Here is a 14,831-nt window from a genome sequence, read left to right on the forward strand (position 1 = left end):
CGCATCTACTATTGCCATAAGCACTACAGAAAAATATTTCTTGTAGTTAAAGTACTCCAATCCAGATCTGGCGAGTTTGGTAGTCCGTATGTGCTTTCCATCCACTGCTCCCAAACAGTTGGGGAAATTACACACTTACAAGAATTTTTTGGCAATTTCCAGCCACATTTCCGTGGTGGGTAGGGGGATAAATTCATCCCGGAGAACATTCCACAAAGCCAGCAGGTGTCCGCAACAATTCCCGACAGGGTGGAAATTCCTAGCCGGTACTGAGAATGGAGCAATGATAGGGTTTCTCCGGTAGCCAGGAATCTGCCAAACAGAGAAAGAAATAAATCAAGAAGCTAAACAGATAAAGGACAAAAAAATTCATACAAGGCAGAACAATAATAATTATGACAGGCATTTGTTTAGAATTATTATGTACCTTAATGTGACCTGGAGACGTTCCTCTGCAGGAATCGCTCTACGGAGCTGGGTGTCCTGTCTCTGGATGGCTCCTTGGACACGACCAGGCAAATCCCGAAAAGTCTGTTGAGACATCCTGGTATATCCCGGAAATTTGTCCGGGTTGGCATTAAGCTCACTGTATAGGGTGTGGTAGGCTCCATGGCTCTCCCGGACTCAATAATGGGGTGTCTCTAATAACGTCGACGCTGTGTTCTTCTCTGTCTTTCTCTATTTCTTTGTTGCTCACAAGCAAACGCACAGGCAAGAAACAGCTTTATACTTAAATCCAGGTTGAAATAAAAGCTCTCCATGCGAAGATCCATCATGACACAGGATGCAGTAGCAAAATCTGTAGATTTAAGCAGTCCAAGAGTATATAAAGATATCCCATAAAACACGCCCATTGTTATCCCATTAGCGTTGTCTGTTTATCTAGATTTTTCGCCTGTAAAATTTTCCACCATGCACACAAAAAATGCAAACGCATGCAAAACGCATGAAAAAACATGCAAATGCTGTGTTTTTTTGACCGCAAGCGTAAGCTTCTGCTTCTAAAATCCGCTGCATTTGCACGTATTTGCATGCGGTTTATGGTGCTTTTCAGGTTGCAGAAGATACGCTGCGGATTCAACCACAAATGTAAAACTAGCCTTAGTCATGTTTATAAATGGTTGAGTTGATTATAATTTGAGCTACCAAAAAAAAGATAAAAAAGTACTAGACAAAAAGTATTACAAATACACTTACAATCAAAATTATATAACTCATATTGCAAATTAGGTTTTATATATAAACATATATATATATTTTGTCGACTGGTGCTATTAATAATCTGCACCCTCAGCTGAATAGTATTCTTATTCCCCCACTGATGGAGAGAGGGCTTCTCAGAAACGCGTCAGATTATTTGGTGCATGACACATACTTTAGTTGTTGTGATGTCATACAAGAATCTACAACTCCATTATTTGAAATAATGATATTTGTGGAAAGTGTCACCATCCGGAGCACCATCCACGTACATTTCATGGACTTATACGGCAGGTTACAAACGTTGGATGCGATCACCAGCCATAGTACATATGGACACTTACGGGCTATGAACAGGTTGGTTAATTTTTGGTTTCCCGTGTTTATTAATTTTATGTGTATACTATTATAGTAGCCTGTATTGTCAGCTTGCATAAATAGTCTACCTATAGAGGTTTAAAATAAATCAATGAAACAAAAATAATTTAAATTAGTTCATTGGCCATGAAGAATAAGCTAAGAAACTCACAAAAGCTGCTAGAAACTAGCGTCTAGATACGCATCCAGTTCGCAGCAGATGATAACAGCCAAAGATGCTTGTCATGAAGGGGGTTGAATAATTCTGAGACCGTAGTTGACATTAAATGTAGAATTTTGTGTTGAACTTTGGGAAAACCACTCGTTACATTAGTTGTCTTCTTGAGCCATGTATGAACATTGTTCTTGTTTGATATGTTGCACACTGCAGAAAGTTTGTGAATTTTGCTAACAAATCTAATGTGCAATGGCGGTTGAATAATTTTGATTACAACTGTATATATTATCTTTTTTGGTCAGTGAAACCATAAAAAAATCACTAGTATATCTAAAAGACAAGAAGAATAGTTCCCATAGTAAGAGAAGTATGCATGTGGTCCTACAAGTGTGTGTACAAAGTATACAGTGGACCTTTCTATAAATGGAGTGTAATCACAAAGTCAGTAGAGACCATCAGTATTGTGGTAAGACAGGAGTCCAGTAACAATGAACGTTATTCTATGAGTGTCCTGTGGGAAACTGTACCTACAGATAGATGCAGAAAAGAGTAACAATGAACACAAGCCGACTCCAACCTACAAATCTCTACAAGAGTTTATCCAGGTAGCTGCTTCAGATACACCAGAGCACCATCCACACCCAATGGACATACATAGATGTATCTAACTTTTAAAATGATACTAAAAATGTAAAAAAGAAACATGCAATATTTGTGGCTGCTCTCCTGACAAGTCTATTGCACTATACACCTATATTCCCCCCATACTCCAACCAAAAACCATAATAAATCTGATGCACTGTCTCTTAGAAGTTTGGATTGTGGTGCTCCTCTGTGATACCTTTGTGGAAATGTATAAATGTACTGGCAACTGAGAGCTACCATTTAGCCTGTAAGTAATATGTGTTTCAGCACACCGGCACTGCTGTGAACTCCTTTATTCATACAGAGCACCAGAGGAGAGGAACAATGCACAATTGCAAATTCAGATTTACACTTGCACATTTAATTTGCCTTTTCCTTTTAAAGGAACAGACAAATAAAATTCACTTGCAAAATGGACGTATTGCATTACTGATGCAAACAGAAGCAGAGGGGCCTCTTTGATTATTTTAGGGTTCATTGAGCAAGTTTTTAGAATGGAACAAAAAGCACCTCATGGACAACTGTGTCTTCTGTCCACAAAACAGAACCAAGATTGACCCATAATCAACGGAGCCCCTCTACTTTCATTTGCCTCAATCCTGCAATAGATCCATTTTTCACGACTTGTTTGTCTGATCCTCTAAACGGAAAAATAAAACAAATGTAAATGTTGATATACAGTAGTATACAAAGAAATGAGGCTGAACAATAGATTACTTTGAAGGGAATTTACCAATACCGACATGTAAAGAAAGCTGACAAATCCTAAACTTTCATCACAAATGAACATACATTTTTGCAGAACTAAACACTAAAAAAATAATAAACTTAAAGTTCAGTTCATTTTCTTCTTCCCTAAATTTGTGTAAAGGTTATGAAGGAGAAAAATGAAGGAGCTTCCAAAGAAGGGAAGAGGATCGGACCGAGAGTGCCGTGTCTCAGCCTGGTGCAGCACAGCAATAACGAACACACCTGAACGATAATGTGGGGTTTAGGTCATGTATGCAAAATTACAAAAGAGGGAAGTTCTGTGCCCTGAAATATGTTCCAAAAATGTAAACAGATGTTAAAGCAATGAATCATGATATAAATGGAAAAATTGTGAGAAACTCCAGGTGTGTTCCCAGTCATGTGACTCTCTTGTCATGTGTCATTTGTGTCATGTATTAGCTTCATTGTGTTTTAAATGAGACCGTTGTAATACATTTGTCATACCATGATTAAGGGCCAGTGACTCACCGAAAAGCGTTGGTTTTAAATTCCTTGTGTCGTTTTCATGGATACAAGATTAAAGAATTCTTGCCTTTTGCTCACCTTTGGATGTGCCATCTCTTCCGTCTTCCCTTGGCTATGCAAATGTTAGTTTAGCGTAGTGTCAGTGTATTCATTTACTCAAGACTATTGCCGTCTTTTTTCTCTGAAATCGAGGGCCATTCCACTCCTCTTCTGAGTCACATCACCGCTCTTCAGACTCTCCGGATCACTTTGTGAGCCGGATGTCTCTTATGATATGGAGTCTTGTTCTGACGCTCCATAGACTTACATTGTAAAAGCCACTTCCGGGTTACACAGAGCTCAGTGTGATTTGTTGATTATGAATCGCTGTCAAGTGACCTGGAAGAGGAGCGAAATGGTGCTGAATATCGGAGAAAATGGCGAGCGGTGAGTATATAAACACACTGGCATTGTAGTACCCTAATATTCGCACAGGTTTATGGAAGGAAAATGATAATAAGAATAATAATAGGAGTGCTTCTGTAAAGTTGCTGTCTGACTTTGGGGACAATTTAATTTATTCCTATTTAAATGCATGTATTTGGAGCTAAAAATTATTTTTGCAATTGGGTTTCGTTAAAATTGTTGCACGGTTTGCCTTCCATAGCCTCTAGGATTAACTGTCTATTGCTGGCTGCCTGCAGAATAAGATAACTGAAAATTCATCAGTGAGCTCATTCTAATGCTTTGACGAGAGTTTGTAACTTTTTATCAGTCTTTTTCTGAGCTCTATCTGATTTATGGCCACGGGCATCATCAGAGTTCAATAATTCAGAAAACCAGAATCTGTAAAAGCCAAATGGTACAATATTTTTAATGAAAAAATAATTTTTTTGGTCCCAAATGTATGCACAATTGTCCCCAAAGGGGAACAACCCACTTGTTTTAATATATGCTATATATTTTTGAGCTTCCATGTAAAATAAGGTCTTGTATTACATATGCCACAAGTGCGTGTTTAGTGTTTTCAATGTCACATCTGCTAAAGTTGTAAAAGGGGAGATTTAAGGGTGTGTGATGGTTCTTTGTGGCAGAAGTTACTGAATTAATCAAAAGATGATTTGTGACCATGGTGTAACACTTAGTCTCAGATGTCTTTCATGGAAATAATTATGTTTATAGGATATGGGAACTCTTGGCATCATCATATGGAGTATAGACGTAAAAGTCACCCACAGCCTGGCACCAATCTAAACAGGTTACCAGCTGCATAAACGGACTTTGTGCCACTTATTTCTTACATAGACATATCTGACTGGTGACCATCACATCCCCTAAAGCAGCCAACAATATATCAAACTATCCAGACTGGAGTTTAACATTTACAGGACATTTCTGGGAATATACAAAGCTTTTTAAGGGATTATGTTAACTGACTGACTAAGCAATGGACCAGCTACTCCGTTCATTGCCTCAATATCTCATCATTATTTAATTTTATTTTTTATTTTTTACAAGGACCTTGATTTGTTTGCTTGTTTTTTTACTACATGTACAGACATTTCTCCATTTGGTAAGTAAAAAATGTCCAACAGAGATAATTAGTGAATAAAGTCTCCATGATTGAATTCTCTAGTGGTCCACAATTCTTCCACAGTTATGGGTCTCAAAGATCCATCAAAAGTCAAAACCAATTGGAGCTAATTCAGAACAAATGACTTCGGACAATACATAAGTTGACTCACCTGAAATTTTTAACCCCCCAATTTTCATCTTTTTTTTTTTACCTTTTTTTCCAGTTTCTAAGAGCCATAACTTTTTTTTTAAATTTACAGTGGGTACGGAAGCATTCAAACCCTTTAAAATTTTTCACTCTTTGTTTCATTGCAGCCATATGGTAAATTCAAAAAAGTTCATTTGTTTTCTCATTAATGTACACTCTGCACCCCATCTTGACTAAAACAAAACAAAACAGAAATGTAGAAATTTTTGCAATTTTATTAAAGAAAAACTGAAATATCACATGGTCATAAGTATTTAGACCCTTTGCTCAGTATTGAGTAGAAGCACCCTTTTGAGCTACTACAGCCATGAATCTTCTTGGGAATGATGCAACAAGTTTTCCACATCTGGATTTGGGGATCCTCTGCAATTCTTCCTTGCAGATCCTCTCCAGTTCAGTTAGGTTGGATGGTGAATGTTGGTGGACAGTTATTTTCAGGTCTCTCCAGAGATGCTCAATTGGGTTTAGGTCAGGGCTCTGGCTGGGCCAGTCAAGAATGGTCACAGAGTTGTTCTTAAGTCATTCCTTTGTTATTTTAGCTGTGTGCTTAGGGTCATTGCCTTGTTGGAAGGTGAACATTCGGCCAAGTCTGAGTTCCAGAGCACTCTGCATGAGGCGTTCATCCAGGATATCTCAGTACTTGGTCGCATTCATGTTTCCTTCAATGGCAACCAGTCATTCTGTCCATGCAGCTGAAAAACACCCCTATTGCATGATGCTGCCACCACCATGTTTCACTGCTGGGATTGTGTTTTCTCCACACATACCGCTTAGAATTATCACCAAAAAGGTCTATCTTCGTCTCATCAGACCAGTGAATCTTATTTCTCATACTCAGGAAGTCCATGTGTTTTTTTAGCAAACTCTATGCGGGCTTTCATATGTCTCGCACTGAGAAGAGGCTTTCGTTGGGCCACTCTGCCATAACAGCCCGACTGGTGGAGGGCTGCAGTGTTAGTTAACTTTGTGGAACTTTCTCCCCTCTCCCTATTGCATCTCCGGAGCTCAGCCACAGTGATCTCAGGGTTCTTCTTTACCTCTCTCACCAAGGCTCTTCTCCGGCGATTGCTCAGTTTGGCTGGGTGGCCAGGTCTAGGAAGACTTCTGGTGGTCCAAAACTTCTTCCATTTAAGGATTAAGGAGGCCACTGTGCTCTTAGGAACCTTGAGTACTGCAGAAATTCTGTTGTAACCTTGGCCAGATCTGTGCCTTGCCACAATTCTGTCTGAGCTCCTTGACCAGTTCCTTTGACCTCATCATCCTCATTTGGTTTGACATGCACTGTGAGCTGTGAGGTCTAATATAGACAGATGTGTGCCTTTCCAAATCAAGTCCTATCAGTTTAATTAAACACAGCTGGACTCCAATGAAGGAGTAGAACCCTCTCAAGGAGGATCACAAGGAAATGGAGAGCATGTGACTTAAATATCAGTGTATGAGCAAAGGGTCTGAACACTTATGACCATGTGATATTTTGTTTTTTCTTTTTTTATAAATTTGCAAAAAATGTCTACATTTCTGTTTTTTTTTTTCAGTCAAGATGGGGTGCAAAGTGTACATTAATGTGAAAAAAATTAACTTTTTTGAATTTACCAAATGGCTGCAATGAAACAAAGAGTGAACATTTTAAAGGGGTCTGAATACTTTCCATACCCACTGTATGCATCAACTTCTTTTTAGCAAGATGAGTTTTAGTTTTGAGAGACATTTACTTTACCATACAATGTACAGAAAATAATTCTGCGTGTTGTAAAATCGAGAACAAAAGCCCACCCATCATTTCTCGGGCTCCACTGTTACCACATATGCTACTTAATAAAAATGACCTGAGAACTTTTTTCTGCAGATCAGAGCACTTATTATTAAGTTGTTTGGAAACAAGCGGTCGTGCTGTAGAGGTGAAATAATTGCTGCATTCCTATCAACAAGCCCATCAGGGCGCAGAGTAGAAGCAGTGCTGATGCTTTAGAAGGCAAGTACTGTTCATTGCTAGAATAGAAAACACTCCATGTAATACTATTAATGTGCTGGGATTGTTTTTCATTGGAGAAGGTTTAGTGACAGGAAAGGAAAGGAAACATTAAATGTCATTTAAGAGTCCAATAAATACAGAGAAGCTGATTTGTAACTGTGATCCTGTTTGTACATGTAGGATGATATGTTCTGACCCTTGTAATTTTCTGGTCCCGCTTTCATCTAGTTAACCACCATGAATTCAAGCATATTTTGTTTGGAAATGTAATTTTCATCTGGTATGGTAACACGAATTCATGATTTTTTATTGGTGTGTTTTGAACATAATTACATTGAAGGCCTTTTTTGTTGTTGCAGTGTTAAGGGTATTTGCACATGACATCTTTTTCAAGCAAGTCTGCTCTGAAACCTACGGGAAAAAGACATCACCCACCCGTAACCTTCCTCCAGCTGCAGGCATTCAGCACAGTGATGGCTGGAGAGTGGGCATATTGGGGAGGAATTTCAGTCACTGTCACCACTCACCCCTTTCTCTGCCTGCGTCCCGACCGTGGTTCCTTTCCCACACAGAATTGCATTCCCGTTTTACAGATGCACATACAATTTATGTCATTGCCACCTGGGACAGGGACAGTGGAGCTGTAATCAGTTCCCTACGGCACATGCTGAGGATGTCGCTATGTGGTGATGTCATCATGCCGTCTAGCACCCAGGAAGCCTGGATTAGCAAGTATACCCTTTTCTTTTTTTCTATTATTTTCCTAACAAACGGTGGCTATTATACATAGGGCCGGTGTAGACATAACGAGCTGGCTATGGGGACACAAGGAGGTGGCAATGGGCACACAAGGAGCTGGCTATGGGGACATACAGTCCTGCTCATCTTTACTGGCACCCATGAAATTTAAGCACATAATGCGGAATATCTCCTGAAAACAATGAATCAAGTGAAAGTTTTTTTGTATAGAGCACTGGTGTTAAATAAAAAGACTAAATGATAAACATTAATTTAAAACAAAAGACAATGGTAGGGAAATATAGAAATCCCCTAAATCTTGCTGTGACACTGGTATTGGCACACTTTACATTTAATTAGAATGGAAACACATTTTAACTCACCTATAGTAAATCACAAATGAGAATCACCTGTGATTAATTGTTGGTGCCCATGTAAAATTAATTAACCAATGAATGATGACTTCAGTATTTTAAAAAGCCACATGGTAGGCCCTATTCCTTTGTCACAAAGGTGAGGACAAAGGAGCTGTCTGAGGACATCAGATCTGCTATTAGTAGCAAATGCAAGACGTCCAAAGAGTATAAGGCCATCTCCAAAGAACTTGGTATTCCAAGAAGTTGGTATTATTAAGAAGTTTGCCACGCATATAACAGTCAAGAACCTCCCTGGATGTGGGAGAAAGAGAAACATTGACAAGAGATGGATGGTGCAAATGGTGGAAAAAAACACCATGTCAAACACCCAAAGACAAGAAGGCCAAAATACAACAGTCTGGGGTTAGGGTTTGAACAAGTTCCATATGCTACACACTAAACCAAGCAGAGCATTAAGGGCTAAGACCAGGGAAGAAACCATTGCTGAAGAAAAGACATAAAAAGGAATGACTCATCTTTGCAAAAGAAACTATTACTAAAGAAACCTGCCCTCGACCCATCCTGCACAAATAACTACAGACCAGTCTCCAATCTCCCCTTCATCTCTAAACTCTTGGCGCGCCTGATCTACTCCCGCCTTACCTGTTACCTCTGTACTCATTGCCTCCTAGACCCTTCACAGTCCGGTTTCCGCCCCCTACATTCGACAGAATCTGCACTCAACAAAGTGACCAATGACCTTCTGACAGCAAAATGCAATGGTGACCATTCTCTGCTCATTCTTCTCGACCTTTCTGCAGCTTCCAACACAATTGGCCACCTGTCCTACTATCTAGGCTCCAGTCACTAGGCAATAAGGACACTGCTCTCTCCTGGTTCTCTTCTTACTTTTCTGACCGCTCCTTCAGTGTTTTGTTTGCTGACTCCACTTCATCTCCTCTTCCTCTCGCTGTTGGGGTACCTCAGGGCTCAGTCCTTGGCCCCCTTCTCTTCTCTCTCTACACGGCCCCAATTGGACAGACGATCAGCAGATTTGGCTTTCATCACCATCTTTATGCCGATGACACACAACTATACATATTATCCCCTGACCTTACCCCCGCTGTACTATAGAACGCCAGTGACTGTCTGTCCACAGTCTCCAACATCATGTCCGCACTCTATCTGAAACTCAACCTCTCCAAAACTGAACTTCTTCTGCTCCCGCCGTCTACCAACCTCCCTAAATCTGACATTTCCCTCTCCGTTGGTGACACCATAATAAAACCCCGGCAGCAGGCGCGCTGTCTGGATGTTATATTTGACTCCGATTTCTCACATTCACATCCCATACACATTCTCTTGCCCGCTCTTGCCGCTTACAGCTAAAGAACATCTCTAGAATCCGCCTTTTTCTCACCATGGAAACAACAAAAACCCTCACTGTCGCCCTGATCCACTCCTACCTGGACTACTGTAACGCTCTATTAATTGGCCTCCCCCTCCCTCGACTTTCCCCTCTCCAGTCTATCCTTAATGCAGCAGCCAGGGTTGTCCATCTAGCTAATTGGTATTCAGAAGTGTCCGCTTTTCTCCAGTCATTACACTGGCTGCCCATTCATTACAGGATACAATTCAAAGTACTTGTTCTCACCCACAAAGCTCTCCACAGTGCAGCAACCCCTTATATCTCCTCCCTCATTTCTGTCTATCGGCCTAACCGACCACTGCGCTCTGCAAATGGCTTTCAACTAACCTCTGCACTATTCCGTACCTCCCACTCCCGAATCCAAGACTTCTCCCGTGCTGTGCCAATCCTCTGGAATGCTCTACCCCAAGATATTAGGACCATCCACAATTTGCATAGTTTTAGGCGCTCCCTCAAAATATATTTGTCAGAGTGGCATATCACGTTTCCTAGTCAGTAATTTTATGTTTGTGTGTGTAGCCCATTCACTATCTCAATCTATCCCCCACCCCCTGAAGATGGCTGGACCATCATTGTAAATACATCATTGTAAATACATACCTGTTGTCACGAGACAAAAATAGGAAGACAGGAGATTAGAAATCTGGGCTCCTGAACTGCCCCTCAGGCTAGGGGAAGCCCTGTCTTTCCTTAACTTGGGGGTACCCTTGAAGGTAGGGAGGCCCAAGTCACCGACCTGTCCCTGTCTCCTGTTAAACCCTGTACTAAACCCCCAACCCCCACCCCAGGGGGTAAACAGTGTAAACAGCACCACAAAGCAAATAAACAATATAAGAGTGAGGGTCAACACGATACCAAAAGGTGAATGCACAAACTACAAAATAACAAAACTCAGAACTTAGCTTGTGCACGCCGCTGCAAACTCCACAACAAAGCTAGTACAGCAACTGAGCTCCAAAAACTAGACTTGGCTGACACCAGGGAGCTGCTACTGTGAGGTTGGTCTCCTGAAAGGAACTGTATAACCAACAGTCAGCTGATGCACCAGGTGACCTTATAAAGGATGGTGGGAGTGGTCATAAACATCAGCTGACCCAGAAGCAATGCAATAACACCAGCGGCCACTGGGGGGAGAAAACTGCATTAACCCCCAATGACCAGAAAAGGAAAAAAGGTTTAAATCTGAGGGAAACCAGATCTGCCACAGATCCAAACATGGATCGTGACACCTGTACTTTGTATCTCCCTCACCTCATTGTAGATTGTAAGCTCTCACGTGCAGGGTTGTCTTATTTTGCTTTAATTATTGTATTGTTAACATTGTTACTTATGACTGTTGTGTTTGAAATTGTTAAACTGTAAAGCGCTGTGGAATATGTTGGCGCTATATGAATAAAGATTATTATTATTATTATTATTTGCAAAAGAGTACCTTGACAAACCACACTCCTTCTGGGAAAATGTTCTGTGCAATGAAGCTTATAAGGAAAGGAACACCCTACCAACAGTTAAGCATGGTGAAGGATCCGCAGTGCTGTGGGGTTGCTTTGCTGTGTCTGGTACTGAAGGCCTTGACCGTATCACAGGAATCATGAAATCAGTGAATTATCAAGAGATTTTAGAGCAAAATGTCCTACCTAGTTTAAGACAACTTGGTTTGAGTAGAAGATTATTATTATTATTATTATTATACATTTTTATAGCATCATTTATTCCATGGCCCTTTACATGACAGAAAGGGGGCAAATATAGACAAATATATTAAATATGAACAAAAAACAAGGCACACAGGTACATAAGGAGGGAAGGCCCTGCCCACGAGGGCTTACCATCTGCAGTGGATGGGTGAGGCTACACTAGGAGAGGGTAGAGCTGGATGTGTGGCCGTTCAGTAGGTTGAGGATCACTGCAGGCTGGAGGCTTGTCAGAAGAGGTGAGTCTTCATGTTCTTTTTGAAGGTTTCTATGGTAGGCAAGAGTCTGATGTGTTGGGGTAGTGAGTTCCAGAGTATGGGGGAAGCACGGGAGAAGTCTTGGATGCGGTTGTGGGAAGAAGAGATGAGAGGGGAGTAGAGAAGGGGATCTTGAGAGGATTGGAGGTTGCATGTAGGTAAGTACCGGGAGATCATGTCACAGATCTATGGAGGAGATGGGTTGTGGATGGCTTTGTATGTCATAGTAAGGGCTTTGAACTGGAGTCTCTGGGCGATAGGAAGCCAGTGAAGGGCTTGGCATAGGGGAGAGGCTGGGGAATAGCAGGGAGACAGGTAGATTAGTCAAGCAGCAGAGTGTAGGATGGATTGGAGTGGTGCCAGAGTGCTAGAGGGGAGGCCAGAGTGTAGAAGGTTGCAGTAGTCAAGGCGGGAGATGATAACGGCATGCACTAGTGTTTTTGAGGTTGCGGTCAAGGAATGCGTGGATCTGGGAAATATTTTTGAGTTTGAGATGGCAGGAGGAGGCAAGGGCTTGGATATGTGGCTTGAAAAAAAGGGCAGAGTCGAGCATCACCCCAAGGCACCGGGCGTGTGGGACTGGGGAAAGTGAGCAGCCATTGACATTGATGGATAGGTCTGGTGGAGAGGTAAAGTGAGATGGGGGAAAGATGATGAATTCTGTTTTGTTCTTGTTCAGTTTTAGAAAGCGAGCAGAAAAGAAGGCTGAGATAGCAGACAAACATTGTGGGATTTTGGTAAGTAAGGAGGTCAGGTCAGATCCGGATAGGTAGATCTGCATTTATGACACAGAGGAATCAGGAACAATTAGGTATAAAAAGAGTAAATTTATTAATAGTTCAAAAAATCAACATATAAATCATATCATCCAGTAAATCAAAAACAAATCTCTGCAGGAAAATGACACAGAAAAAAGGACCCTGCTAATTGTACCTGCCCACTCTGTGCAATAGTTGCATTAAATAAGGTGCAAGTGCAGTAGTACATCGCCCATAAATGGCAAGCCAAATAACCCAGCCATAACTCTCAGATGACTCTGTCAATGTGCAGACCAGGGAATAAAAAAATGCTTACCAAAGGCAGGGAGGGTCCTAGACCGGGTGTGGATACCCCAAATACCCCGACACGCGTTTTGCGTGTCTATAACACCGCTTTCTCAAGGGGAACAAGTACTTTGAATTGTATCAAAGTACAATGAGATGATACTGTACACCATGGGATTCTATGAGCTGTCCCAGGCCAAAAGTGTAGATGGAGAAGAGCAGGGGTCCTAGAACAGAGCCTTGAGGAACACCGACTGACAAGGGGCGAAGTGAGGAGGTGGTGTAAGGGAGGAAGACACTGAATGTTCGGTCTGTCAGATATGACGAGATCCAGGATAGGGCCAAGTCTGTGATGCCAAGAGTTGAGAGGATCTTTTCTGTTATGCTGTAATGTCTATTGTCTGTACAAGTCCACTCTATAATTTGTAAAGCGCTGCGGAATATGTTGGCGCTATATAAATAAAAATTATTATTATCTGTAGCAGAAGAGAGTGGTCCACAGTGTCAAAGGCAGAACACAGGTCCAGGAGAAGGAGGACAGAGTAGTGTCGCTTGCTCTTGGCAGTTAGTAGGTCATTGGTGACTTTAGTTAAGGCAGTTTCAGTTGAGTGATGGGTCGGAATGTGAATTCAGCAGGAAAAAAGAAAGAGACCAGAACGTATCGTTCCTAATCACGTCTGACCACTTTTAACTAACAACCCAGCATAGCCAGCCACTAGACTCTAAAACTTAACATTTAATATGTATACCTCTAAAATTATGTGTACTTTAAAAACAATTTGGTGCTCATGTTTAATCGTGCACTAGACAAGAAAAATGGCATGATCTCACCCAATTGCTGACTCTCTTCTTGTTATAGATTCTTGTGCTTATTGAGAGCACAGCATGGGACGGAGACCAATAGACCTTTTCCAATGGGGGGGAGAAGAAAAGAAAAAAAAAAAAAAAAAAAAAAGATATAGGTAGGTGGGGGGGAAGGGTTTGAAGCTATCTTCCCTGTCGTGCCCCGTGTATAAGACTCCCGCCCTAACAAGGGCAGTCCCCACGTTTGAGCCTACTTAGTGAAGCCCTTCAGTTAGTATAACCACCCTGGATGATATGTCCTCTTTCTCTTCCCAACGCGTTTCCCTCCCCGTTACGGGGGTTCATCAGGGGAATAAAATGTCCAGGTTAAATGTCCAGGTTAGTGGAGGTATTCTGCAGTGGCAGACAACCTCATTCAGCAGCGTCCTCCATGTGAGGATAAGGCAGTCCCTCTCTTGTCCAATCTGGTTATCATTAAATAAGGGAGGGGGAGGCACCTAGATTCCAATCTGTCATCACTTCCTTTCAACTTGTGTCAATCATACACTTAGTTCAAATGTTTCAAACCTATCAAAAAGATCTAATATTGCATTCAGAATAGTTTTTCCAGTACTTTAAGCGATCTATAAATACTCTTTAATTGGTTTCAAGGCCTTTTTACCATTGAGCGTCCCTCAATAACACCTCTGTGCAATGGTGCATTTGCGCTAATATACTTAGTTCAAATGTTTCAACACCTATCAAAAAGATCTGATATTGTGTTCAGAATAGTGTTAGGAATACTCTTTAATTGGTTTCAAGGCCCTTTTTACCATTGAGCGTCCCTCAATAACACCTCTGTGCAATGGTGCATTTGCGCTAATACACTTAGTTCAAATGTTTCAACACCTATCAAAAAGATCTGATATTGTGTTCAGAATAGTTTATCCGGTATTTTAAATGGTTTCAAGGCCCTTTTTACCATTGAGCGTCCCTCAATAACAACTCTGTGCAATAGTGCATCTGCGCATGTTCCCTTAAGCCGGAGGCTCCTTAATCCTATCCTGGATATCCCAGGCTATTGCATTATCTTTGCGCTCTTAGGGCGACTTGGTACATGTTCCCATTGTACTTTATCTGTCACCAATGTCCCCCGTTCCTTTTTATGTGCCTAAATATAC

The sequence above is a fragment of the Ranitomeya imitator genome, chromosome 1 (assembly GCF_032444005.1).
Source record: "Ranitomeya imitator isolate aRanImi1 chromosome 1, aRanImi1.pri, whole genome shotgun sequence".
Lineage (NCBI taxonomy): Eukaryota > Metazoa > Chordata > Amphibia > Anura > Dendrobatidae > Ranitomeya > Ranitomeya imitator.